Consider the following 25,387-nt stretch of genomic DNA (forward strand, 5'->3'; position numbering starts at 1 on the left):
TCGTGAAGACTGAGGAGAAGAATAAATTCAATACCTTCGCAATCTCCCCATCATTTGTAACCAGTTGTCCTTCCTCATTCTTTATGGGGCCAATATTGTCTGTCCTTCCTTTTTTACTGTTTACATACTTAAAGAATTTCTTGGGATTTTTTTTGCTCTCCTCCGCTATGTGTCTTTCATGTTCTATCTTAGCTGTCCTTATTGCACCCTTACGTTTCTTGTTGCATTCTTTATAAAGTCTGAATGCTGACGATGATCCCTCAACCTTGTATTTTTGAAGGCCTTCTCCTTTGCTTTTATATATGCATTTTTACATTGGTATTAAGCCATCCAGGACGTTTTTTTCATTCTTTTAAATGTATTACCCAATGGGATGCATTGGCTAATGCCCTTATTTAATATGCTCTTAAAGCAAACCCATCTCTCCTCCATGTTCTTTGTTCCTAAGATTTTATACCAATTTATGTCTTATAGCAAGGTTTGTAGTTTAGGGAAGTTGGCTCTTTTGAAATTCAGTGTCTTTGTATTCCCCTTATGTTTCCTATTTGTGTGATTTATACTGAAGCCGAATGACCTGTGATCGCTGTTACCTTAATTGCCCCATATTTCCACATCCGTGATCAGGTCTGTATTGTTGGTAATCAATAGATCCAGTAACGCTTTATTTCTAGTTGGTGTGTCTACCATCTGACCCATAAAATTGTCCTGCAAGACGCTTACCACTTACACTTCCCATCCTTGCTGCTAATCCAAATTGTGATAGGAGATCTGTCTCCCCTTCCCCCCTCAGGTTAGGGGGCCTATAGCATACTCCCAGTATTATTTTCCCCTTAGCTTCATCACTTTCGAGCTCTACCCACAAGGATTCCACCTCCTCCCTAGCTCCCTTAGTGATGTCATCTCTCATATTCACTTGTACATTATTCTTGATATATAGGCATTAGGGATGAGCTTCGAGTTGAACTCACGTTCGACTCGCACATCGGCTGTTCGCAAGTTCGTCGAACAGGGAACAATTTGGGGTGTTCGCGGCAAATTCGAAAGCTGCGGAACACCCTTTAAAAGCCTATGGGAGAAATCAAAAGTGCTAATTTTAAAGGCTTATATGCATGGTAATGTCATAAAAAGTTTTTGGGGACCTGGGTCCTGCCCCAGGGGACATGGATTAATGCAAAAAAAGTTTTAAAAATGGCCATTTTTTCGGGAGCAATGATTTAATTAATGCTTAAAGTGAAACAATAAAAGTGTAATATTCCTTTAAATTTCATACCTGGGGGGTGTCTATAGTATGCCTGTAAAGGGGCGCATGTTTCCCGTGTTTAAAACAGTCTGACAGCAAAATGACATTTCAAAGGAAAAAAAAGTCATTTAAAAGTACTCGCAGCTATATGTTGGTCCAACAATACACATAAAAGTTCATTGATAAAAATGGCATGGGATTTCCCCACAGGGGAACCCCGAACCAAATTTTTTAAAAAAATGGCGTGGGGGTCCACCTAAATTCCATACCAGGCCCTTCAGGTCTGGTATGGATATTGAGGGGAACCCCGCGCCAAAATAAAAAAAAAAGGCGTGGGGATCCCCCTCAAAATCCATACCAGACCCTTTAGGTCTGGTATGAATTTTAAGGGGAACCCCGCTTTAAAATTTAAAAAAAAATGGGGTGGGGTCCCCCCAAAAATCCATACCAGATCCTTATCCAAGCACGCAACCTGGCAGGCCGCAGGAAAAGAGGGCGGGACGAGAGAGCGCCCCCCCCTCCTGAACCGTTCCAGGCCACATGCCCTCAACATTGGGAGGATGCTTTGGGGTCCCCCCAAAGCACCTTGTTCCCATGTTGATGAGGACAAAGGCCTCATCCCCACAACCCTTGCCCGGTGGTTGTGGGGGTCTGTGGGCGGGGAGGCTTATCAGAATCTGGAAGCCCCCTTTAACAAGGGGACCCCCAGATCCCAGCCCCCCCCTGTGTGAAATGGTAAGGGGGTACTTTACCCCTACCATTTCACAAAAAAAGTGTCAAAAATGCTAAAAATGACAAGAGACAGTTTTTGAGAATTCCTTTTATTTAAATGCTTCTTCTTTCCATCTTCTTTCTGAGAAGTTGGCCCAGTCCTCCAGGAACCCAAACCCCTCCTTACTACACCAGCTCTTCAGCCACTTGTTTACTTCCCTAATCTCCCTCTGCCTTTCTGGTGTGGCTTGATATACTGGTAGTATTCCTGATAATACTACTTGGAGGTCCTTGAATTGAAGCGGTTGAAATGCAGAGGTGATGGTATATAAAAAGTTTTATTTGTATAAATTATTAAATTTCCATTTGTTACATATATGCACAAGATGTAAACACGGTAATACAAGGGTGTAAAACATATAACTGAATAGGATAAAATTCAAAACAATCAAGTAGATAGTATGTGACAGCAAAACGGCCTAAATATATACCATCACCTCTGCATTTCAACCGCTTCAATTCAAAGTCCCACCTTCCTTTTGATGCATCCAAATATAGGGATGGAGGCACGCTTTTGTGCCTCATTTAAAGTCCCACATTCCCCGTTTTTTCCCACTACTTGGAGGTCCTTTTCCTCAATTTAGCTCCTAAGTCCCTAAAATCGTTTTTTAGGACACTCTATCTGTCTCTGATTTTGTCATTGGTGCCAACATGCACCATGACAGCTGGGTCTTTCCCAGCCCCGCACAGTAATCTTTCCACAAATCCGTGATGTGCAGGACCTGAGCGCCTGGTAGACAACATACTGTTCAGCACTTCAGGTCTTTGTTATAGATTGGCCTTCTAAGAATTGAATCCCCTACCACCAGAATCTGTCATTCCCTTACCTTCGCTTCCCCCCCACTGGAGGAGTTCTTTCCCCGGCATGGGTAACAGGCATTGGCAATGTAGCAGGTTTGCGGTTCTGAACACCAACAAGACAGGACCTGAAATCAAGTAGATCGAATGATGGCTCACGCGTTTCGGGGGAGAACCCCTTTCCTCAGAGCCTAAGTGGGCAATAGCTGCTCTCACGCATGGTCCCCTCTATATATGTGTGTGTCTGTGCACCTTAATTGCTGCCAACACCCACCCACATTAGTCACGCCCACCCACATTGTTGGGCCCTCCCTAACTACACCCAATCAATGGAATGCAACACCATAGAGGTTTCATGGCAGTGACCCCATACATGCTTAGCCAGAAAATAGGGTATACAGTGTTCAAAACAATGGTGGAGGAGTGCATGGGGAGGCGATACAGCCTCCCATTGGGAGGTGATTAGGCATATTATCTACCTGTACCACCCCCATACTGATCACATACTGTGTGGAATAAAGGAATGTTGGGGTGAACCTTACCAGATGAGATGAGGCCTTCAGCTGCTGTCCTCCGCGGGTGGAACGCATGCCGCTCCGATATCCAGGAAGTGCAGGTGTACCTGCATTCCACCTGAAACTTCCAGCCAGCTTAGGTGTCACTTCAGCTTCCGTGCATGCCAGTGAGTCAACTGGGTGTGCAGAAGATGCGGCCCGGAAGTGTGGGTGTGTTTGCGTTCCACCCGCTACTTCCGACCGTTAAAACACTGGCATTCCCTGAAGCTGTATGTCAGTGTGTGGATGCGTGTGCATAGGATAGAATGAGCAAGCCCACACTCAATGTCTACTCAGGATCGCCCCCTCTAGTAGCCCAAATGCTATAATCGCCTCCCCGTGCACTCCTCCACCATTGTTTTGAACACTGTATAGCCTATTTTCTGGCTAAGCATGTATGGGGTCACTGCCATGAAACCCATATGGTGTTGCATTCCATTGATTGGTTGTAGTTAGGGAGGGCCCAACAATGTGGGTGGGCGTGACTAATGTGGGTGGGTGTTGGCAGCAATTGAGGTGCACAGACACATATATCGAGGGGAGCGTGAGAGCAGCTATTGCCTACTTACGCTCTGAGGAAAGGGGTTCTCCCCCGAAAAACGGAAGCCATCGTTCGATCTACTTGATGTCAGGTCCTGGCTTGTTGGTGTTCAGAACCACTAACCTGCTACATTGCCAATGCCTGTTACCCATGCTCGTTTGTGAGTATACACTTTGCTGTTTTATGCTTCAATAAAGTTTTACCAGTGGTAATGCACTAGGTCGGTGCGCCTTTCTTTTTTCTTCAGCCTATGAATACCCATTATTCTGAGGAGGGCTGCAATACAGCAGATACTACTGTATGAAGTTGGTCACACCACATACTGAGGAACTAGACACCTGAGCGCAGGAGAGATTTCTATTATGGAGTTCTTTGCCCAGCAGCTAGGAGAGTCCCTCAGCTCCAGTAGTGCTGGTCCCTGACTGGTTTCATCAATGTCACTCAATGAAGCATACTTATTGGGATGCTCCACCCCCAGATCTGCCTCCCTGGCACTTCCACCTCTACCCTTCCTGACTGTCACCCATCTACTCTTTGCTAGTGCCTGAACATCTTTGTCTCTGCCTGCCTCTGTGCTGGTCCCTGCCAGCACCTGCCGTGTACGTTCCTGGCTCTCCTTTAATATGGAGGGACTTCTCAGTGCTGACAGCTCCTTCCCCAGATTCAGAACCTGGGCTTCCAGGAAAACAATGCGCTTACATTTTTCACAGCAGTATTCACCCTCAATCGGATGATCAAGGAATGCATACATGCTGCAAGATGTACAACGAGTCGCCTCTCCACACCCGCCGGGCATTGTACCTATTAAATTTAGTGAGGATTGGGGATTATAACCTGTCCAAATTACCTAACAACTAGCTTCCTGACACTAATACTTAACAAGACAATACACAGGTACTCGCAGGCCTACGTGCACTCTCAGACCACTCACAGAGCTACGTGCACTCGCAGAGCTACGTGCACTCGCAGAGCTATGTGCACTCGCAGACCTATGTGCACTCGCAGACCTATGTGCACTCGCAGACCTATGTGCACTCGCAGACCTATGTGCACTCGCAGACCTATGTGCACTCGCAGACCCACGTGCACTCGCAGACCCACGTGCACTCGCAGACCCACGTGCACTCGCAGACCCACGTGCACTCGCAGACCCACGTGCACTCACAGAACTATGTGCATTCGCGTACACTCGCAGACCACTTGCAGAACTACATGCACTCGCAGACCACTTGCAGACCTACGTGCACTCGCAGAACTACATGCACTTGCAGACCACTCACAGACCTACACGCACTCACAAAATTACGTGCACTCGCAGGCCTACGTGCACTCACAGACCACTCGCAGACCCACGTGCACTCGCACAACTACATGCATTCGCAGAACTACGTACACTCGTAGACCACTTGCAGACCTACTTGCACTCGCAGACCACTCGCAGATCTACGTGCACTCGCAGAACTACGTGCACTTGCAGGCCTACGTGCACTCACAGACCTATGTGTACTCGCAGATCACTCGCAGAACTACGTGTACTCCCAGACCTACATGTACTCGCAGACCTAAGTGCACTCGCAGACCACTCGCAGAACTACGTGCACTCGCAGACCTACGTGCACTCGCAGAACTGCAGAACTTCACATCAAACTGGCAGTAACACACGCAAAACACCTACTATGTAACTACGTGCACTCGCAGGCCTATTTGTACTCGCAGACTACTCCCCATCTCCCCATTTCACTTCAGAGGGAGATCACGGCCCCTCATGCAGAAGCCATCCATCAGATGTATACAGCGGCCGCGAGTCATGTGACCGGCCTGAAGATAGTTGTAAATCGGTATTTACAGCGTTCGTTTTATAAAAGACTACTGCAGTGTGCTCTGCCAGGCTCTAATATTGGGTCTGGCAGTGTTTGTATTCTATAGCTTAACAAACACTTTAACTGTGAATGCTGTCCTTCAAAGACCTTAACACCCTGCCCTGCTACAGTGACAATTGAGAAAGCTGCTGATACTGTAAGTGCTATAAGTATCATCCCAAAAAGAATCTAACAAGGCAGGAGGGTGGCAATGTTGCTTCGTTGCTGCAAACTCCATCTGAAGCCAAACATTCTCTCTCCTCAGTCCCTACTACAGCTCCTCCTCATCCCCCCTTCAACCAGTCAGGTGTCACCTCACTTCCCATTTGTTTAGATAATTGTTTACCTACCACTACCCCTTGTCTTTCCAAACCCAGTCATGCAGGTCTTACACAACAGACACCTCTGTCTGTTACTCCAGGCACGACTTTCATCTTTCTTAAGGCACCAATAATAGAGTTGAAGTGGGAGTTTATTAAAGTTTTGTGCGCCTTATTAAGTATTTTAAAAATAGGTATGATCTGGAAATTCCTCTTACATGCCATCAAACTTATCCTTAGTAAGGATGACCTCTACTAAGCTCTTTTCATTTCTTGCTTGAACTTTAACCAACGATTATAGTTACACTGTTTTTTTTACATATTACTCTGGATTACAAAGTTGACATCTTATGCAGGCTTATTTAACAATGCAATGGAGCCCCCTTGATCTGCCAAAACTACCATGGAGTCCAGAATAGTCTTTCAAGGATGAACATCCTTTAATACTCAAATTGCCTTTGAAATCCTAGTGATTTACAAAAAAAAACACATTAATAAAGGGAATTTGTCTGCCAAATTTCTTTAGAAGCCAACACATCCAGGAATATTGATCTTCTGTAACCTCTGCTGTTCTTCCTGCTAAGCCCTACTTAAGTTCTGTTTCTGTATTAACATGGAGGTTGGTGAGTGGAAACACTAAGCTCCCTGGGGGATACAGGAGATTTACACTTATAGAGGCATTGGGAGACATGTCGCCCCTTCAGCACAAGCATGATACCTCAATGACACAATTCATGGTGTTAGAAAGGATCGTTGAAGATCCGAAAGGAGGAAACATTGATAAGAAGATTCTACAGTGGGAAACTAGATGGATTTTTAGTCTTAATGCCACCTCTCCTCCTGGCCTCAACGAAGCCCTAAGCTACAAACCATTCCTAGGCTAAAATATTAATTAGTCCCCATGTTCTTTATTCTCTCTCCTTTGAGATAATTTGGTGAAATTATTTCAACAGAATGATGTTTTTTTCTCTCCCCCATCTGGCTATATAGCTCTGAATAATTTTATGATCATATCATGAAGTTTGATTATGTATTATATCACTGAGAATTGATTTATTATTAGGAAATTGTTTGGTATGGTATTAAACATGGGAAGTTCGGATGACCAGTGCAGCCACTCTAACATTACCTTAATGTAGGATCGAAGGTCTGTTTGGCCTCGATCCCTATGGTTCAGTTCAATGTATATATGTGCGGTATGCCAAAGGGTGACACTGGTGTATTTCATATCAGGGCTCCATCTGTGATCTATTTATCTATTTTTGTATTTTTCTTTTGGGGACCCCCAGCATGGAGAACATCTGGCTGCAGTTTGGTTTTTATTAGGCCCTGCAGTACCAAGGTGGTGGTGTTGCGGTGGTAGGAGTCAGGGGTATCAGGGCGTGGTTAAACAAAACCCAGGCTTTCTATTTTGATTACTGTGCCACAAGCAAGAGTCTCATAAACACAAACCCCAGCACAATCGTTTAAAAAAAAAAAAAATTACAAATGGTTTTGTACACACTGTGGAAGAGTGTGTTACACAAAGTGTGGAGGGATTCAGGAGTGCATTACGTACAGAGTGTAAGGTTCAGGAGTGCATTACATACAGAGTGTAAGGTTCAAGGGTGCGTTGCATACATACAGTCCCGTGTTATCCTATGCATACAGTAACTCAGGCTATGCTGGCAGTTATAGACCCCCTGACATTATGGTCATGCTGGCAGCTTTAGTTCCCCTGACTTTATGGTCATGCTGGCACCTTTAGTCCCCCTGTCATGGTCATGCTGGCAGTTGTAGCCACTCACCCTCTGCAGCTCCCTCTCGATCTCCCCGACCTTGGTGATGATGGGCCCCCTCACAGCATACTGCACCGCCGCCAGCAACTAGGGTTCAGAGACTGCAGGGTGAAGATCTGGCTCCGCACTGCAGGGGCCTCCGGACCATCACAAAACTACTCTTGGCCCTCCTGGGGGCCCCAACGTCCATCCTCTTCAGCCCGCTGAGCAGCACTGACCTCACAGTACCCTTGTGTCACCAGGTGACCGCTGCTCTGTGGTGGGCAGAGTCAGAAGGAGGGGCAGGGTGCCTCTCTGTGATGATCAGAGAAGGGAGGAGGAGCAGGGTTTCCTGTGGTGGGTGGGGTCAGGGAGGGGCAGGGTGGCGCTCTGTGTGTGGAGAGTCACGAGCCTGTTTGAGCACAGTGTGCCTGACGAAGGGGGTGGGACACCTGATTGGCCCACCCATCTCTGACAACAGAGGCAAAAATCTGACAGCTACACTTTGTCTTATTGAAGTCCGCGGAACCCCAGCTGGCTTTCCCACCAATCCCTGGCTGTGCTAAATGTACTATACACTGCTGCAGGTCCTGCTCTTTGGTTACGGTGTTACCATATAATGGAGTAATGTGGGAATGCGGAACAAAGGCCCTGTACTCTGGGACTGCTGGACAAAGGTTAAAATGCGGGAAAGTCCCATCCAATCCGGGACTGTTGGGAGGTGTGGAGGTGGCGCTGATTATCAGGCCCTACTTAAGGATCAGATGTAGGAGCTGTCTGTGATGGCATGTTTATCCAGGACACTTAGGAACAGGTTAGTCTATATACTGGGGCTCTCTCTGTCTACCTCACTCAGGATACCAGAATGATTCTGTAGGCTGGGGAGTGATCTATGTCATTTTGCTCCTCAGATTTATACCTGCAGTAATCACGAGCACTGACTATATCAAGTGCCTGCTAATGCAGATCATTGGAGGTTATTTTATGCCAGTTTGTTGGTAAGTTTTATTGCAATGTGGTTTGCTTTCTGTTCAGTTTACTATGAGCTGAATACTAACTAATGGGGATGGCTATTCTATCTGGTTCATGTAGTTTCTAGCTGATCTTCTGTTTGTCACCTGGAAGCTTTTATACAAATAGACTCGACCACTGGCCCTCATCCTGAATCATTTGATTTAGGTATTGGAACTATTCTATATATTATCTTCGGTCTTTATTGTTATAATATATGACACTTTACCGCAAATATTTATTTGTGGTTTGTATATATCTATATTACATGATAGGAACCAATAGGAGGGTGGCTCTAGATGCTGTGGAAAAGGAATGTTCACCCTGGTGTAGTGAAGCTGTGGATTTGTTGGTCTTATAAGTACCATGTCAAGATCATATCATTATTATATTATATATATCTTACCCCATATTTATATATGGGGGCCTTTTCCTATTACTCTTGTGTCCTTTTCATAGATTGGGGCACTAGGCATATTTCTTGATCGTCTTGATCTAGGGAATGTTGCACTGGTCTGATTACACCTGGGTAGCACATGGCATGGCACACATGGGAGGGCTCTATTTGCTATGTGAGAGGCACCTCATATACATTGTCCCCATCCTACCTATGGGATTTACATTGTTATATGTGATTTGTCTGCATCTGTCATCCATTTGATGAAGTTTTTGATACTTTTTTATTTCCCATGCAGCATCCCTTTGCTTGCAGTCAATGGAAATAGGTCCTGAAGAAGTGACAGCGAAACTTTGACCTTGTTTGACTCAGCAGTAATAGGGAATCTATATTATATATTGGTGGTTATACAAATGAGAGCTCTATTTTTCTCCTGTTCCTACATATACTTTTATCCATTTTGTAACATTAAATAAATCTATTTATTTTGTAAACCTATATAGTGTTCCTTTCTGGTACCAGTAAAGTTCGTTCAAATGTCAAAAAACTATTTTCTAACAGTTTATATTGGATGTGGTACCCCCTTAGCTATCTTTCTTTAAACTTATAGAAGTATTAGTTTTTGCAGAAACTTCAGTGACCCATTTGTCCCAATCAAAGTGGAGTTCTGCAGAGTGGACAGTGAGAAAGTTAACTATGTACTTTCTTCCTTACATGTACAGTACATTATCTCAACTTAAATTTTTCCAAAAGTCGCTTTAATGTGTATTTCTAGGTAAAACTTTTCTATTTTTTTAGTCTAAAACTAGAGCTTCTTTTAGGTTCTTATTTCTCTCTCTGTCCTTATTGGGGAGATTAACCATTGTCACTGAGACAAAAGAGATGAGCAATCCAAAATTTTACAGTTGCCACTGCATCATGGACAGAGGTTTGTTTCCACTGAGACTGTCCAGATGATGCATTGGATGTTTATGTGTGTTTGATTTTCACATTGATTGCAACTGTTGCCTTGAGGAAGGGACCCTGCATAGTCCAATGCCTTAACTATATTTGACCTATACAACACTACATGAATAAATGCATGTAAATTATTTGCACTGGAGTCATTAGATGGCACAGGGTGCGCTGGAGTCATGGGATGCACATGGGTGCACTAGAGGCACAGGAGGAGCAGCTGAGAAGACAAGGAAGAACACACTGGAAGAAGGCACAGAAGGATGGAAACAGGCACAGTAGAGGCCTGGAGAACACTTACACTCAGGAGGAATGAAGAAGACTAAAGCTTTAGAAACAGAAGACACAGGAAGACATGGGAATACAAGTATGAAATTAAGACTCTGGTAGCACAGGCAATGCTCTGGTGTGCACTTGCTGTCACAGGGTGCACTAAAGTCACTAGATGACACAGAATGCAATGGGGTGCACTGGAGTCAAAGAGATGCACAGAGGGTGCACTGGGGAAATTGACAGCTGAGGAAACACTGAGGAACACACTGAGGCTGGAGACAGGTGCAGCGAGGGCACACTGGAAAACACTGGGAATTAGGAGGGATTAGGGAGGCTGAAGCTGCATGGAAAACCCTGGGGGCACAAGGATGCAGGCAAGACCCTGGCAGCAGAGGGGCTTGGCTTAGGCATGTTAACACATTGCTCAAATGCTTACCCATGGTAACTCCTTGCAGTTCAAGGTGGGATACCTGTTCAGCTGTTCTCACTTCCTGTTATGTCTTTTAAACTTAGACATGAAAGCAACAAAGAAGACCTCACAAAGGTTTTAATTATTACCTACTCCCAACCTATTTTAACTTTGGCAAGAATACTCTTTAACCTCTTCATGCCAACGTAGCACGCTGTATATGCGGCCTCACGGAACTAGGCTTTTTTTCTGTGGGGCCGCATATATGTGTTTCTCACCAAGAGCCCCGGGCCCCATACTAAAAATAGGGACTCCGATTTCCCTCCCCCCCGATCTCCACGATTCTGGGTGACCTGATCGCTGTGGTAGCCTCTGATTTGACTACCACAGCCCGCCCATGTGTTTTTTTTCTTTCTGTGAATGGAGAGATTGTTACTTTGTATCTTTGTCTTTCCATGCAGAAAGAATAAAAAGTGTTTGTAAAAAAAATGAAAAAGAAATAAAATAAAAAATAAAGAAAAATACCTAGATCAAGGTTTGATCTAGGTCACTGCCAGTGTTGGTTTTCAAGGTCAGGGTCAGTATATTTTGAGCAGGATTTTTTTTTAAATTAGCATTAGCATCAGTGTCAGTTAGTGTCAATGTGTTTTAGGTAGGACAAAAAAAAAAAAGTCAAAATGCGCACTATTGATTTTTGGCTGTACTATGGGTACAAACAACAAATAACATACACATATGTGGAGTAGGAGAATTTATTTTGGGTTGTTCTTTGGTGATAGGTTATAGTAGTAACACGAAAAATACAGCTAAATTTAAAAGTGTATATATATTATAAAATATAAATACAGTGCCTTGCAAAATTCACCCCTTTGGCATTTTTCATGTTTTGTTGCCTCACAACCTGGAATTAACATGGATTGTGGTCTCCAAAGTAAAACAACCACCCTATACCTTGTTGCCCACCACTGCGCCTCGAAGTGAACACCAACTTTAATTAATGACAAAAGTTGATAGAAATGTCGTATAATTTTTATCTACGTGAATTTATATACCATGCTCACAACTTTGAATTTTTTTTTTTTTTTTTTTTATTGTGAAGCAAACAACAAATAGGACAAATTAACAGAAAAAGTCAATGTGCATAACAATTCGCCCCCCTAAAGTGAATACTTTGTAGATCCACCTTTTGCAGCTATCACAGTTCCAATTCGATTTAGATAAGTCTCTATGAGCTTGCCACATCTTACCACTGGGATTTTTGCCCATTCCTCCTTGCAAAACTGCTCCAGCTTCTTCAAGTTGGATGGTTTGCACTTGTCAACAGCAATCTTTAAGTCTGACCACAGATTTTCTATTGGATTAAGGTCTGGGCTTTGACTAGGCCATTCCAACATATTTACATCTTTCCCCTTAAACCACTCAAGTGTTGCTTTAGCAATGTGTTTGGGGTCATTGTCCTGCTGGAAGGTGAACTTCCGTCCTAGCCTCAAGAATATCCCTGTATTTAGCACAATCCATCTTTCCCTCAACTCTGACCAGTTTCCCAGTCCCCACTGCTGAAAAACATCCCCACAGCATGATGCTGCACCACCATGTTTCACTGTGGGGATGGTGTTCTTTGGATGATGTGTTGGGTTTGTGCCAAACATATCGTTTTCTTTTATGGCCAAAAAGTTCAATTTTAGTCTTATCAGACCAGAGCACCTTCCTCCATACATTTTGGGAGTCTCCCACATGCCTTTTCACAAACTCAAAACGTGCTATTTTGTTTTTTGCTGAAAGTAATGGCTTTCTTCAGGCTACTCTGCCATAAAGCCCAACTCTATGGAGGGTATGGCTTATTGTCGTCCTATGTACAGATGATACTCCAGTCTCTGCTGTGGAACTCTGCAGTAGGGATAAGCTTCGAGGGGACGAGAGAGCACCCACTGTGTGACGCGTCTCCTCTTCTGACGGTTCTTAAATAATGGGGGGGCGGGGCAACCCAGTGACCACGGGACATGACTTCTCTGTGGCATTCCCCGTGACGTCACAGGGAGGAGGAGGAGGAGGAGGAGTCTTGTCATTTTTGACAGTTTTTTAATGAAATGGTAGGGGTACTTTTGTACTCCCTTACTATTTCACACAGGGGGGGCGGGATCTGGGGGTCCCCTTGTTAAAGGGGGCTTCCAGATTCTGATAAGCCCCCCCGCCCGCAGACCCCCACAACCACCGGCCAGGGTTGTGGGGATGAGGCCCTTGTCCTCATCAACATGGGGACAAGGTGTTTTGGGGGGCTACCCAAAAGCACCCTCCCAATGTTGAGGGCATGTGGCCTGGTACGGTTCAGGAGGGGGGGCGCTCTCTCATCCCCCCCCTCTTTTCCTGCGGCCTGCCAGGTTGCATGCTCGGCTAAGGGTCTGGTATGGATTTTTGGGGGGACCCCACGCCGTTTTTATTTTTTAAATTTTGGCACGGGGTTCCCCTTAAAATCCATACCAGACCTGAAGAGTCTGGTATGGAATTTAGGGGGACCCCCACGTCATTTATTTTTTAATTTTGGTGCGGGGTTCGACTGTGGGGAATTCCCATGCCGTTTTTATCAATGAACTTCTATGTGTATTGTTGGACTGGCACCCCAAAGCACCCTCCCAATGTTGAGGGCATGTGACCTGGTACGGTTCAGGAGGGGGGGCGCTCTCTCGTCCCCCCCCTTCTTTTCCTGCGGCCTGCCAGGTTGCGTGCTCGGATAAGGGTCTGGTATGGATTTTTGGGGGGACCCCACGTCATTTTTTTTTTTTTTTTTTTTTTTTTAATTTTGGTTCGGGGTTCCCCTGTGGGGAATTCCCATGCCTTTTTTATCAATGAACTTTTATGTGTATTGTCGGACCGGCAATGCAATAGCCGTGAGTAGTTTTAAATGACTTTTTTCCTTTTGAAATGTCATTTTGCTGTCAGACTGTTCTAAACACGGGAAACATGCGCCCCTTTACAGGCATACTATAGACACCCCCCAGCTACAAAATTTAAAGGGATATTACACTTTTATTGTTTGACTTTAAGCATTATTAAAATCACTGCTCCTGAAAAAATGGCCGTTTTTTAAACTTTTTTTTGCATTGATCCATGTCCCCTGGGGCAGGACCCAGGTCCCCAAACACTTTTTATGACAATAACTTGCATATAAGCCTATAAAATTAGCACTTTTGATTATTCATGTTCGTGTCCCATAGACTTTAACGGTGTTCGCATGTTCGAACAAACTTTTTTCCTGTTCGCATGTTCTGGTGCGAACCGAACAGGGGGTTGTTCGGCTCATCCCTACTCTGCAGCTCCTCCAGGGTTACCTTAGGTCTCCGTGCTGCCTCTCTGATTAATGCTCTCCTTGCCTGGTCCGTGAGTTTTGGTGTGCGGCCGTCTCTTGGCAGGTTTGCTGTTGTGTCATGTTCTTTCCATTTGGCTATGATAGATTTGATGGTGCTCCTAGGGATCATCAAAGATTTTGATATTTTTTATAGCCTAACCCTGACTTGTACTTCTCAACAACATTGTCCCTTACTTGTTTTGAGCGTTCCTTGGTTTTCATGGCAGTGTTTGGTTAGTGGTGCCTCTTGCTTAGGTTTTGCAGCCTCTGGGGCCTTTGAAAAAGGTGTGTATATGTAATGACAGATCATGTGACACTTAGATTGCACACATGTGGACATCATTTCACTAATTATGTGACTTCTGAAGGTAATTGGTTGCACCAGAGCTTTTTATGGGCCTCATAACAAAGGGGGTGTTATTTCTGAAAAATAGTTTTATGTATATATTTTTCTAATTTTACTTCACCAACTTAGACTATTGTGTTCTTATCCATCCCATGTAATTCAGATTAAAAAACATTGAACTAAAGGCTGTAATGTAACAAAATAGGTAAAAAGCCAAGAGGGGTAAATACTTTTGCAAGGCACTGTATATACAATCAGGTCCATAAATATTGGGACATCGACATTATTCTAATCTTTTTGGCTCTATACACCACCACAATGGATTTGAAATGAAATTAACAAGATGTGATTTAACAGCAGACTTTCAGCTTTAATTTGAGGGTATTTACATGCAAATCAGGTAAACTGTGTAGGAATTACAACAGTTTGTATATGTGTCTCCCACTTTTTAAGGGACCAAAAGTATTGGGACAGATTAACAATCATCCATCAAACTTTCACTTTTTAATACTTGGTTGCAAATCCTTTGCAGTCAATTACAGCCTGAAGTCGGGAACACATAGACATCACCAGACACTGGGTTTCATCCCTGGTGATGCTCTGCCAGGCCTCTACTGCAACTGTCTTCAGTTCCTGCTTGCTCTTGGGGCATTTTCCCTTCAGTTTCGTCTTCAGCAAGTGAAATTCATGCTCAATCAGATTCAGGTCAGGTGATTGACTTGGCCATTGCATAACATTCCACTTCTTTTCCTTAAAAAACTCTTTGGTTGCTTTCGCAGTATGCTTCGGGTCATTGTCCATCTTCACTGTGAAGAGCCGTCCAATGAGTTCTGAAGCATTTTGCTGAATATGAGCAGATAATATTGCCCGAAAACACTTCAGAATTCATCCTGCTGCTTTTGTCAGTAGTCATAACATCAATAAATACAAGAGAACCAGTTCCATTGGCAGTCATACATGCCCACACCATGACACTACCACCACCATGCTTCACTGATGAGGTGGTATGCTTTGGATCATGAGCAGTTCCTTTCGTTCTCCATACTCTTCTCTTCCCATCACTCTGGTACAAGTTGATCTTGGTCTCATCTGTCCATAGGATGTTCCAGAACCGTGAAGGCTTTTTTAGAGGTTGTTTGGCAAACTCTAATCTGGCCTTATGTTTTTGAGGCTCACCAATGGTTTACATCTTGTGGTGAACCCTCTGTATTCACTCTGGAGAAGTCTTCTCTTGATTGTTGACTTTGACACACATACACCTACCTCCTGGAGAGTGTTCTTGATCTGGCCAACTGTTGTGAAGGGTGTTTTCTTCTGCTCCTTGTAAATGGGATAATGAGGGAATAACACACACCTGGCCATGGAACAGCTGAGCAGCCAATTGTCCCATTACTTTTGGTCCCTTAAAAAGTGTGAGGCACATATACAAACTGTTGTAATTCCTACACCGTTCACCTGATTTGGATGTAAATACCCTCAAATTAAATCTGAAAGTCTGCAGTTAAAGCACATCTTGTTTGTTTCATTTCAAATCCATTGTGGTGGTGCATAGAGCCAAAAAGATTAGAATAATTGTGTTGATGTCCCAGTATGTATGGACCTGGCTGTGTGTGTATATGTATATGTTTGTATGTATGTGTGTGTGTGTATATATATATATATATTATAATTTGTAATCCACCTATCAATGCCCTTCAGTGCCACTTCTCAGTACCCACCAATGCCACCTCTCAGTGCCCACTAGTGCCACCTCATCAGTGCGCACCAGTGCCACCTATTAGTGCCCATCAGTGCTGCCTTATCAGTGCCCATCAATGCAACCTATCGGTGCCCACCAGTGTAGCCTCATCAGCATACATCAATGAAGGAGAAAAATTACCTGTTTGCAAAATTTATTAACAAAATATAAAGCGGTTTTGTATTTTTGTATTTTTTTTTTTTAAATGTGGTCTTTTTAAATTTTTTTAATAAAAAATAAAAAACCCAGAGGTGATCAAATACCACCAAAAGAAAGCTCTATTTGTGGGGAAAAAAATGATAAAAATGTAGTTTTAGTACAGTGTTCTATGACCGTGCAATTGTCATTCAAAGTGTGACAGCGCTAAAAGCTGAAAACTGGTCTGGGCAGGAGGGGGGTTTAGGTGTATTTTAAAAAGTGTTTCTCATAAACAAAGTATTTGTGAAATACTGTATGTGTTTATGTATAATTGCATTGAAGTCTATAAGTATGTGGATGAATGAAAAAACATGTGGCGAGTCCAATATTTAAGGCTATTATTTATAATAGGAACATAAAAGACGAGTTAAATTGTTTGTATTGCAGGTATTGATCTTTGGTTATTTAAAAAGATGCTAAACATGGGACATTATTGTTGCCATTTACCATGAATGAAAAGGAGCAATCATGCAAAGGAGTATCATTTATCACTATGTTTCTATGTGGGATTAAAGTGATGCTAAAAGATACATTTTTGTTAAAATAAAAAAGAGGTTATACTTACCTGCTCTGTGCAATAATTGCCGAGAAAGGTTGCTTACCTCCTCTTCTGGGAAAAGAGGAGGTAAGCCCTGTCACCTTCTTCCTCCTCCAGCTGTCTCCTTAGCAAGCCGGGTGCTACAGAGACACCCGTGTGTGTGCACTCCCAAGCCAGACTGTGTGAGTCCATAGACACACACAGCACCAATAAGCTACTTCCCTGCTCCCTTTTTAAAGGAGTTTGACTGATAGCAACAGGAGCCTATGGCTTCTGCTGCCTTCAGTGACTCCTGTGAAAACAGAAAGTGAGAGGAGCCTTGCTACAGCTGAAAGTGCTGGAGCGGTGACGGGAGCCAGGTAAGGGGCATTTTTACCTTAATGTGGAGAATGCATTAAAGTGGTTGTTAAGCCAACAATAAAAACCTCCCATCCCCTCTGTAACATAACGTTATGTGCCCCTGTGCCTGTGTTATATAAAAAGCTACTGATCTCTACCTATATCAGAGAGTCTCCCAGCACTCATGTGACTCCTCGGCTCTCTCCTCTACCTGGCTGACAGCTATAGCGGGCAGGGCCGAACACTCCCGCTGATGTCAGCTGGGGAGGAGAGAGAAGAGAGAGCTGAGGAGTTCTGAGAGACTCTCTGATATAGGTACAGATCAGCAGCTTTTTAATATAACACAGGCCACATAACGCTATGTTACAGCGGGGATGGGAGGTTTTTATTGTTGGCTTAACAACCACTTTAATGCATTCTCCGCATTAAGGCTGCCTGCCCGACGTAAGGAAACGTCAATTTGCCCAGCCGAGCCAACGTGCTGCAGTAAAACTGTGGCGGCTGGTCCGGAACTGGTTAAGGGAACAGGATCTGTGTTTTTTTTTTGTTTTTTTTTCAAGGGCAACAAACTCTTTAAAATAAAAAAAAAAAAAAAAAAAAAAAAAACTTTCCTACTTTAGTACCACTTTAATTCAAACTCCGCAGATTTGTTTATTTATTTGTGACTTGTCTGGTGGAAATTATGCCTCTTCTAAGCCAGAACCCTGCAGAACTTTTTATACAATCATATGGAGTATTTATACTCAATGCTCTGATTTTGAAAAGTGGCTCTGCAGCTTTGTGGGTGATATCTAGCTGGATCAGGTCAAATCAACCAGTGAATGCGCTCTGTTGATCTCATGACGTCCACAATTTGATAAGAAATGCAAATGGAATGCAACCAAAAGAAGATGCATTTGACCCTTCCACACAAAACATTTAAAGGGATCTTACTTTAAGGTAAATCATTTATATATGTGATTGACTGTTTTCTGACAAACTAAAAGACTGATGAACAATTTAATTGCAAAGCTATTCGATTTTAGGCCTCATTCAGACAATACTTGCATAAAAAATGATGGAATTTTTTTTAATTGCATAGAATATTGTGGGCTTGTTCACACCATATGCAGAGACATGTATTTATTTGGTAGGTCTCTGCAGGGACATCTGTTTTCTATGTCCCCTGTTCACACCATAACCCTGCTGTCACGTGAGCTTTTTTTCTGTGCATAAATATGCAACATAAATTCTCGGCAAGGGCACGAAGAAAACAATTTATTCTCTATACGCCCTGTTCGCAGTGTTGCTGTTATGTGAGTTTCTTACATACAGATGCGGATTTCTGTGCAGAAAAAATATGCACATGACACCTATTTTGTGGTGTGAATAGGGACATAGAGAACAATTGTTTTCTTTGTTCCCTTGTAGAAACACATAAAAAAAATACTCATGTCTCTGTATATGGTGTGAACGGGGCCTTAGTAGAAACCTTTCACACAAGAGATTAAAAAGAATTCCAGCTATAAATAATTAAACATTCATACATTATTCCATTCCATCCAGTTTGGACCAATGCAACTATGCATATACAGTACCATACCTGCCCCTGAATGTTGGAAATCACTGAAGTAGGCTCAGGGCTGGTGCAAGGATTTTTGACACCCTAGGTGAAACCTTATTTTGCCGTCCCCTTGGCTCCGCCCTTGACACCGCCTCCTTTGTTCTTGCCCTGATCTTTTTAATGACTGCTCAAAAACTTAAAATAAAAATACCTTCAAAGTCGCTGCTTTCTCCACAAGCCAAACTCCTTCTGCAATCCCCACTCCCAGCACCCTGCCATTCCTGCTCCCAGCAATCCCCACTCCCAGCACCCTGCCATTCCTTCTCCCAGCAATCCCCACTCCCAGCACCCTGCCATTCCTTCTCCCAGCAATCCCTACTCCCATCACCCTGCCATTCCTGCTCCCAGCAATCCCTACTCCCAGCACCCTGCCATTCCTGCTCCCAGCAATCCCCACTCCCAGCACCCTGCCATCCCTTAGCCCAGCCTGTCACATCTGCCCCAGCAAACTTTGGTCAGGATGTTGAGGGGTGGATGGTCCCCAATCATGCATACAGCAGAGCAGGAGGAATTATCACCGATCTCCCCTCTCCAACCTCCCTTCCAGGCTGGCTGAGTCACACACACAAGGCTGATTCGGAGTTACAATACTGGCTGACCACACTCACCCCTGGAGCTGCAGTGCCATACAGTCCAATGGCTGCATAAAAAAAAAAAATAGGCATTTTTAGAGACAATTTGCTTACTTCCATGTCGCTCTCTGCCTCAGAAGGACCGTGCAATCATCCCTGAGGTCGGCCGCTCTGCCCCCCCAGTGACAGATGGGATCACCCCTTGGCTGGTCACGCCCCCTCATGAGTCCCGACCAATGACCATGAAGGAGGCATGCCAGCTGCTCAGCATCAATCAGAGCCCTGAGGTGCTGAACAGCTCTGCAGCTGGGGGAGCGAGAGGAGGGATTTGTCAGTGTACTGAATGTGGTAGTTCCCACCCCGCGCCCCTACACGATTCCTCCCTCTCCTCCTCCAGACCTCCGATACACTCCTGCAGACTTGCCTCACAGGGACGGTGGCTCCAGATGTGACATCCACTGGGGATGAGAAGGTGACAGGCAGCAGGGCAGCCCCTTGGCATGAAACTTGGAAGCTGGTTGTGCCTACTACAGCGATTTCCAGCTTCCAGAGGGATCAGCCAGGTATGGTATACACCAAGTTACATTGGTCCAAGCTGGACCAATGTCACCATGCAAAAATATGCATCCCTAGGATTCATTTTTAAACAGAAGTTAAAATATGTACGTAAATTTTCACTCCACAATAACCAAATGTACAAACTGATACATTGAAAATTCAAACTCTGAATGTAGGTGGAAAACAAATCACTTGTTTTTATTTGCATCTCATTAGAAGCTGATTAAATGTGATTATAATGGTTGTGCACACATTAAATAAATTAATTTGATTGCACAAAGATCCTGTTAGTCATGTGCAAACCAATCAAAATGTGATGTTTAGCATTAGAGTAAAGAAAATCCTAAAAACATTTTAGTTTATCATCTATCATGTAATGAGGGCTAAAGCTGAAGAAAAAAAAATATGCTGTTTTTAATGCCGAAAGTACACAGCAAGAATTTTCTGAATATGTGACTGCATGGATACAGTTTTATTTTTGTTATATCTGTTACCTACAGTATTACATAAAACCTGAACTGAATATATTACAAATTGCCTTTGGAAAGCAGGGTGAACGCTTTCCATTTTATTAATGCATTGTGACACCATGCATTAAACTGCCAACTGCTGTTTAGTAATTAAAGCAGCCAGCATAATACAGTGGTCGATAAGAATATAGATTCCCCTAACTCATTCTCTCCATGTCCCAGAGTTTATACGATAGTCAAGTGTAACAGATGTTTCAGTCATATAACCCACATCTGGCTACAAGGCATTCACTGGTGTCATTTAAATTAGCCTTTCCATTTTATTATGAAGAGTAAACACCGTCTCAGAGATTCTCTCTTCTGGGAATTTTGCAGGTACTCTTGGATAATGGTGCATCTATAAAATAGTTCAGCTCTACAAAACTCAGGCAAAATGTAGAATAAAAATGAAGACATCTAATGTATTTTTCCTTCTTTAAACAAGCTGCTGCCATTTCACTGAACTAATGTTTATCAGTCTTTATAGGTACACCGCTAAGTTTTAATGGTCTGTGCAGGATTCTTTGAAAATGTTTTCTCTGTATTATTTGCAATGCAAAATAGATGGCTTTCAAAATATTTAGCTTTTAACTTTTTTTTCTTTTTTTTTTTTTCTTTGAATAGACAACTTATTGTAATTGCAATTCATTTGAAAAGTAATACTTTGATTTTACTTTTCAAACTTAAAGCTGATATCTAGGTACAAAATTAAAGTTTAGAAAAATACCCGTTGACCTACCAAAAATGCACTTAGGTCCCATTTTCCCGTTGAAAAGTGAGAACACACAGGACTTCTTTGTAGAATGAATTACAGGAAATTCTGTCAGGACTGCCCAGTTGTCTTTTGCTAAACCTTGTAATCCCACCCACTTTCCTCATCTTTACAACATAGAGAGCAATTATTCTGTCCAGGATAAGAACTAGGAGGGCTGTCTGAGCTCCTTGAGATTACACAGGCACAGAGAACAATATCAAAAGGCTTTTACACCTGTGGAACATATGTAAAAAAACACATTAAATTGTATATTTAGGCAAAAGAGCGTAAAAAAAGAGAATTCATTGTTAGGATTATCATACACTTTAGAGGATACAACTATTTTTGTTACAGCCATTCTTTAAATGACACTGCTCCCAGTACCCCTCTCAAGTCTTTTACTCGCTTGTCAATTTTTTCCTGGCTTCCTACCACTGGCTTTTTAACACTGTACAGTTTCCCTGCCAAGCAGATTCTTTTATTGTGCACGTGCAGAAAAATCTCCAATTATTCCTATGGAGAGGGCATCCACTGCATCCACCATAGGCAGGGAGGCATAACAGTCTCTTTCTATAGATATGAATGGAGATTTTCTGCACATACATAGAAGAAGAGACTTTTTGGTCAGGATATTTAGCACATGAATTTTGAGGCTTTCACAAGGCTACACAGCTCTGAAAGAATGCTGGGGGAGTGGGGGTCAGCTAAAAGATACCTGTTCCAGAAGTACAGTTTAGAAAAATCCCATTCTTGTAATGATGGGCCACTTTTCTTTTATGACTTGAAATCCAACACTGCAATACATTATATTAATGTGTTAAAGTAGAACTATAGGCAAAGCTTTTCTATTTTAAATAGAGTAAGGATGAGGTTATAACCCCTCTTGGTTTATTTTTTGCCATCTGTGTCCCTTTGGGGAGATTACCCTTCACTTCCTATCTGATAGCCAAAACAGGAAGTGAATGGGAATCCCTTCAAGTTAGAGTAATCCCTTGAGGACCCCCAGGTCACAAGAACTAGTGTTCCCATTGGAAGCCTTTCCATCTATTACTATACTGGGGACAACCCACAATTTGGGATTTTCTTTTACTTTCACTTTCAATGCTAATGGTTAACAGGACTAAAAAAGGTTAATCTCTCTAGTGGGGGAACAGACCGCAATAAAAACTAACTGAAGTAATAGAAATGCACCTGCGCTATGGTTAAATTGAATGTGAAAATAAATTCAGCTCATTAAACCAATTAAGTTAAATTTGGATTAGGCTGCTGCTGCAATGTAGGTGCTGTGTACCCTGTAGTGTGAATCCAATAAGTATTACAGCGCTGCCCTAGTATAAACTCATAAAACACAGTTCTAGGCTCTCATACAGTTCATAAACTCCAAAAATATCATCTGTGTTCAAAAAAAGTTGTGACAAAGTGCTCCATGCTTATTCCATTATCCTTTTGTGGAATTGATTAAATAGACAAACATTATAGGGGAACGCATAAGAGGAGAGCCATCTCACAGAATTTAACCAGATGGATTCAATGTATGCGTACGCTAACACCCCTAGGGCTCAACGTAGATCTCGACATAAACTGTTTCATCACCAATTATTAAGATTAAGACCAGAAATAAGAATGAATATGTTAATATAAATAGGGGTTGATAAAGCAAACATGAGGTGAATAGTTCATATAACTAAATAAACCCCCAGAAAGATATGGGTCTTTTCCAAAAATACAGGTCATAAGTTTAATTCAGTCTCCCATTGGAAGTCTATTAGTAACTCTCCCTGATAGCGCAATATTGGAAGTTTAATTTATGTAAGTCCTTAATGAACAGCAGCTGATGTCATTTTTTAAATATTAACTACACTATAGGTCATTTATATTGTGAGTCTTCTAGATAGCATATTCATTTCACAGTGATTGCTGTAATCATAATTTTAAAATATTTAGCTCCATAAAGATTTTCCCGGTCCCCATCCCCATTGGGAACATCACCTATGACGAAATGCGTCTGTGAGGGCACGCACTGACGTCAACACACTGTTGAGAGGACAGGCTCCTTTGTTTACCTTTGCATTGATTTTATGCGACCTTTTTATCTACATACATGTAAGTGCAATACCACTTCGTTTTTAATAAATTGTCATACAGTATCACGTTATGGTCAGTCTCTCTTCTTTCTGAGTCTATCCCGGGTCCATTTCCATATGGTTATGAATCAAGGAGATGTTTAGGGGGTTGTCACTATCGGGTTCCATCCTGTGTGTATCCAGCAGTCATCCTGGGAGACAAAGGCCGTGGCTGGGCTATAGCCAAAAGCCCCTTTCTGCTTACTATCTGGTAAGCAGGCATTTTACATGGTGGTCAGGCACTTTTATCTAGATGTGGAATCACTGTGGTGCTTTTCTACTATTCAAGTTTATGGACTATTTTCATCAATAGCGAATTTATTGTTTTGGCGCAAAAATTCTTTATTTTTTATCTGTTATTTGTCTGTATCCCACATTTGAGTCGCTGCCGGTTTTCAATTTAAGTCTTAGCGCAGTTTTTTTCCTCGCCTATTTACTGTACATTGAATGAGCACAGAGCACTTTGTCACAACTTGTTGGAACACAGATGATATTTTTGGACTTTATGAACTGTATAGGAGCCTACAACTGTGTTTTAGGAATTTATATTAGGGCAGCCCTGTAATACTTAATGAATTCACAATAAAAACTAAACGGTGTTCAAATCCACCTCCCCTCTATTGCTTTTAGTTATACTTTAAAGTTTATATGAGATTATGGTAATTACGTATACATATACTTTGCACTGTTGCCACCCACATAACACATATGGGGGTTGGCAAAAAGAAGGCTTAAACATCAACACAATGTACATATTTGTCACTGGGTAACCAGTGTTTCTCTGTTTGTAACATACTCAATGCATGCTCCCAGGACAGACACCAAGATGTCAAAGACATCTTTTTGTCTCCACTAATGATTGGTAAACGGGACCAACTCCTCACATGTTCACCGATCCTTCCTTTTAAAGGGGCGCTGAAAAGGTTTTATTCTATTTAGTTCTCTTGACATCCTGAGCAAGGTTTCAAGAGTAAATATGAAAGATGTCAATCAATTTTTATGAAATGGAGGTTTAGGATCAATACCGAGTTCCAGACATTTATTGACAATGGACAGGAGTTCTACTGAGGAAGGCCTGTGATTGGCCGATACGTGTCTAGAAGGGAGGAGCTGATAGTCACGTTCAGCCATGCACTGTGTATGTGGACACGGTGGTGCTATTCTGGAGGTTTTTATGTGATTTTAAAAGTTTTTATCTTGTAAGTGCAACTTGTCTGTTTGGGGGCTTTGAATAAATTTGTATACAGTGAGCACTATGGTCTCTATACTTATTATTTACATGTCTTGAACTCATGGAATCTTGAGCCAAGCTGGGAGAGGATCCGTTTCTTTGGATATTAATGAGCTGAGTTACCATTAAGAAAAGAGCCATCTGGATTACCCACCATTGATTGGGAAGAGGAAGTGAGAGCAAAGAGCTTGTGAGGAGATCCACATATGAGTTTTGACTCATCTGGGAGGTGAGCGCGCATTCTTACTGGTGGTGGTGTCCACTCCTTTTGAGGACGAACAATCACTGTGGTGGAATTGTGTGGATACACTGATCACAAGAAGAGTTTTTCATGTTTTATTTCTTCATTTTTTCATTTTATGGACTATTTATTTATAGGTAGGATAAATTTATTTTAGAGATTTGCACTTTATACTTATAATTTTACACATAGGGCTACATTTATTTATTTACTATCCATTTTGAAATTAGTGTGGTGTACCACTTTTAATGTTTAGCAGCTGTGCACATTTATTATTAGGTTATCTTATTTAAACATCACAATATTTTTTACTTGTGGCGCTGATTGTTTCATTTTATAATAAGCCAAGTGAGAGTGGCTGGCCTCTTAAGCTGAACACAAGGAGAGGTAAGCTGACAGACAAACATTAC

This window comes from Aquarana catesbeiana, linkage group LG04 (assembly GCF_042186555.1).
Source record: "Aquarana catesbeiana isolate 2022-GZ linkage group LG04, ASM4218655v1, whole genome shotgun sequence".
Lineage (NCBI taxonomy): Eukaryota > Metazoa > Chordata > Amphibia > Anura > Ranidae > Aquarana > Aquarana catesbeiana.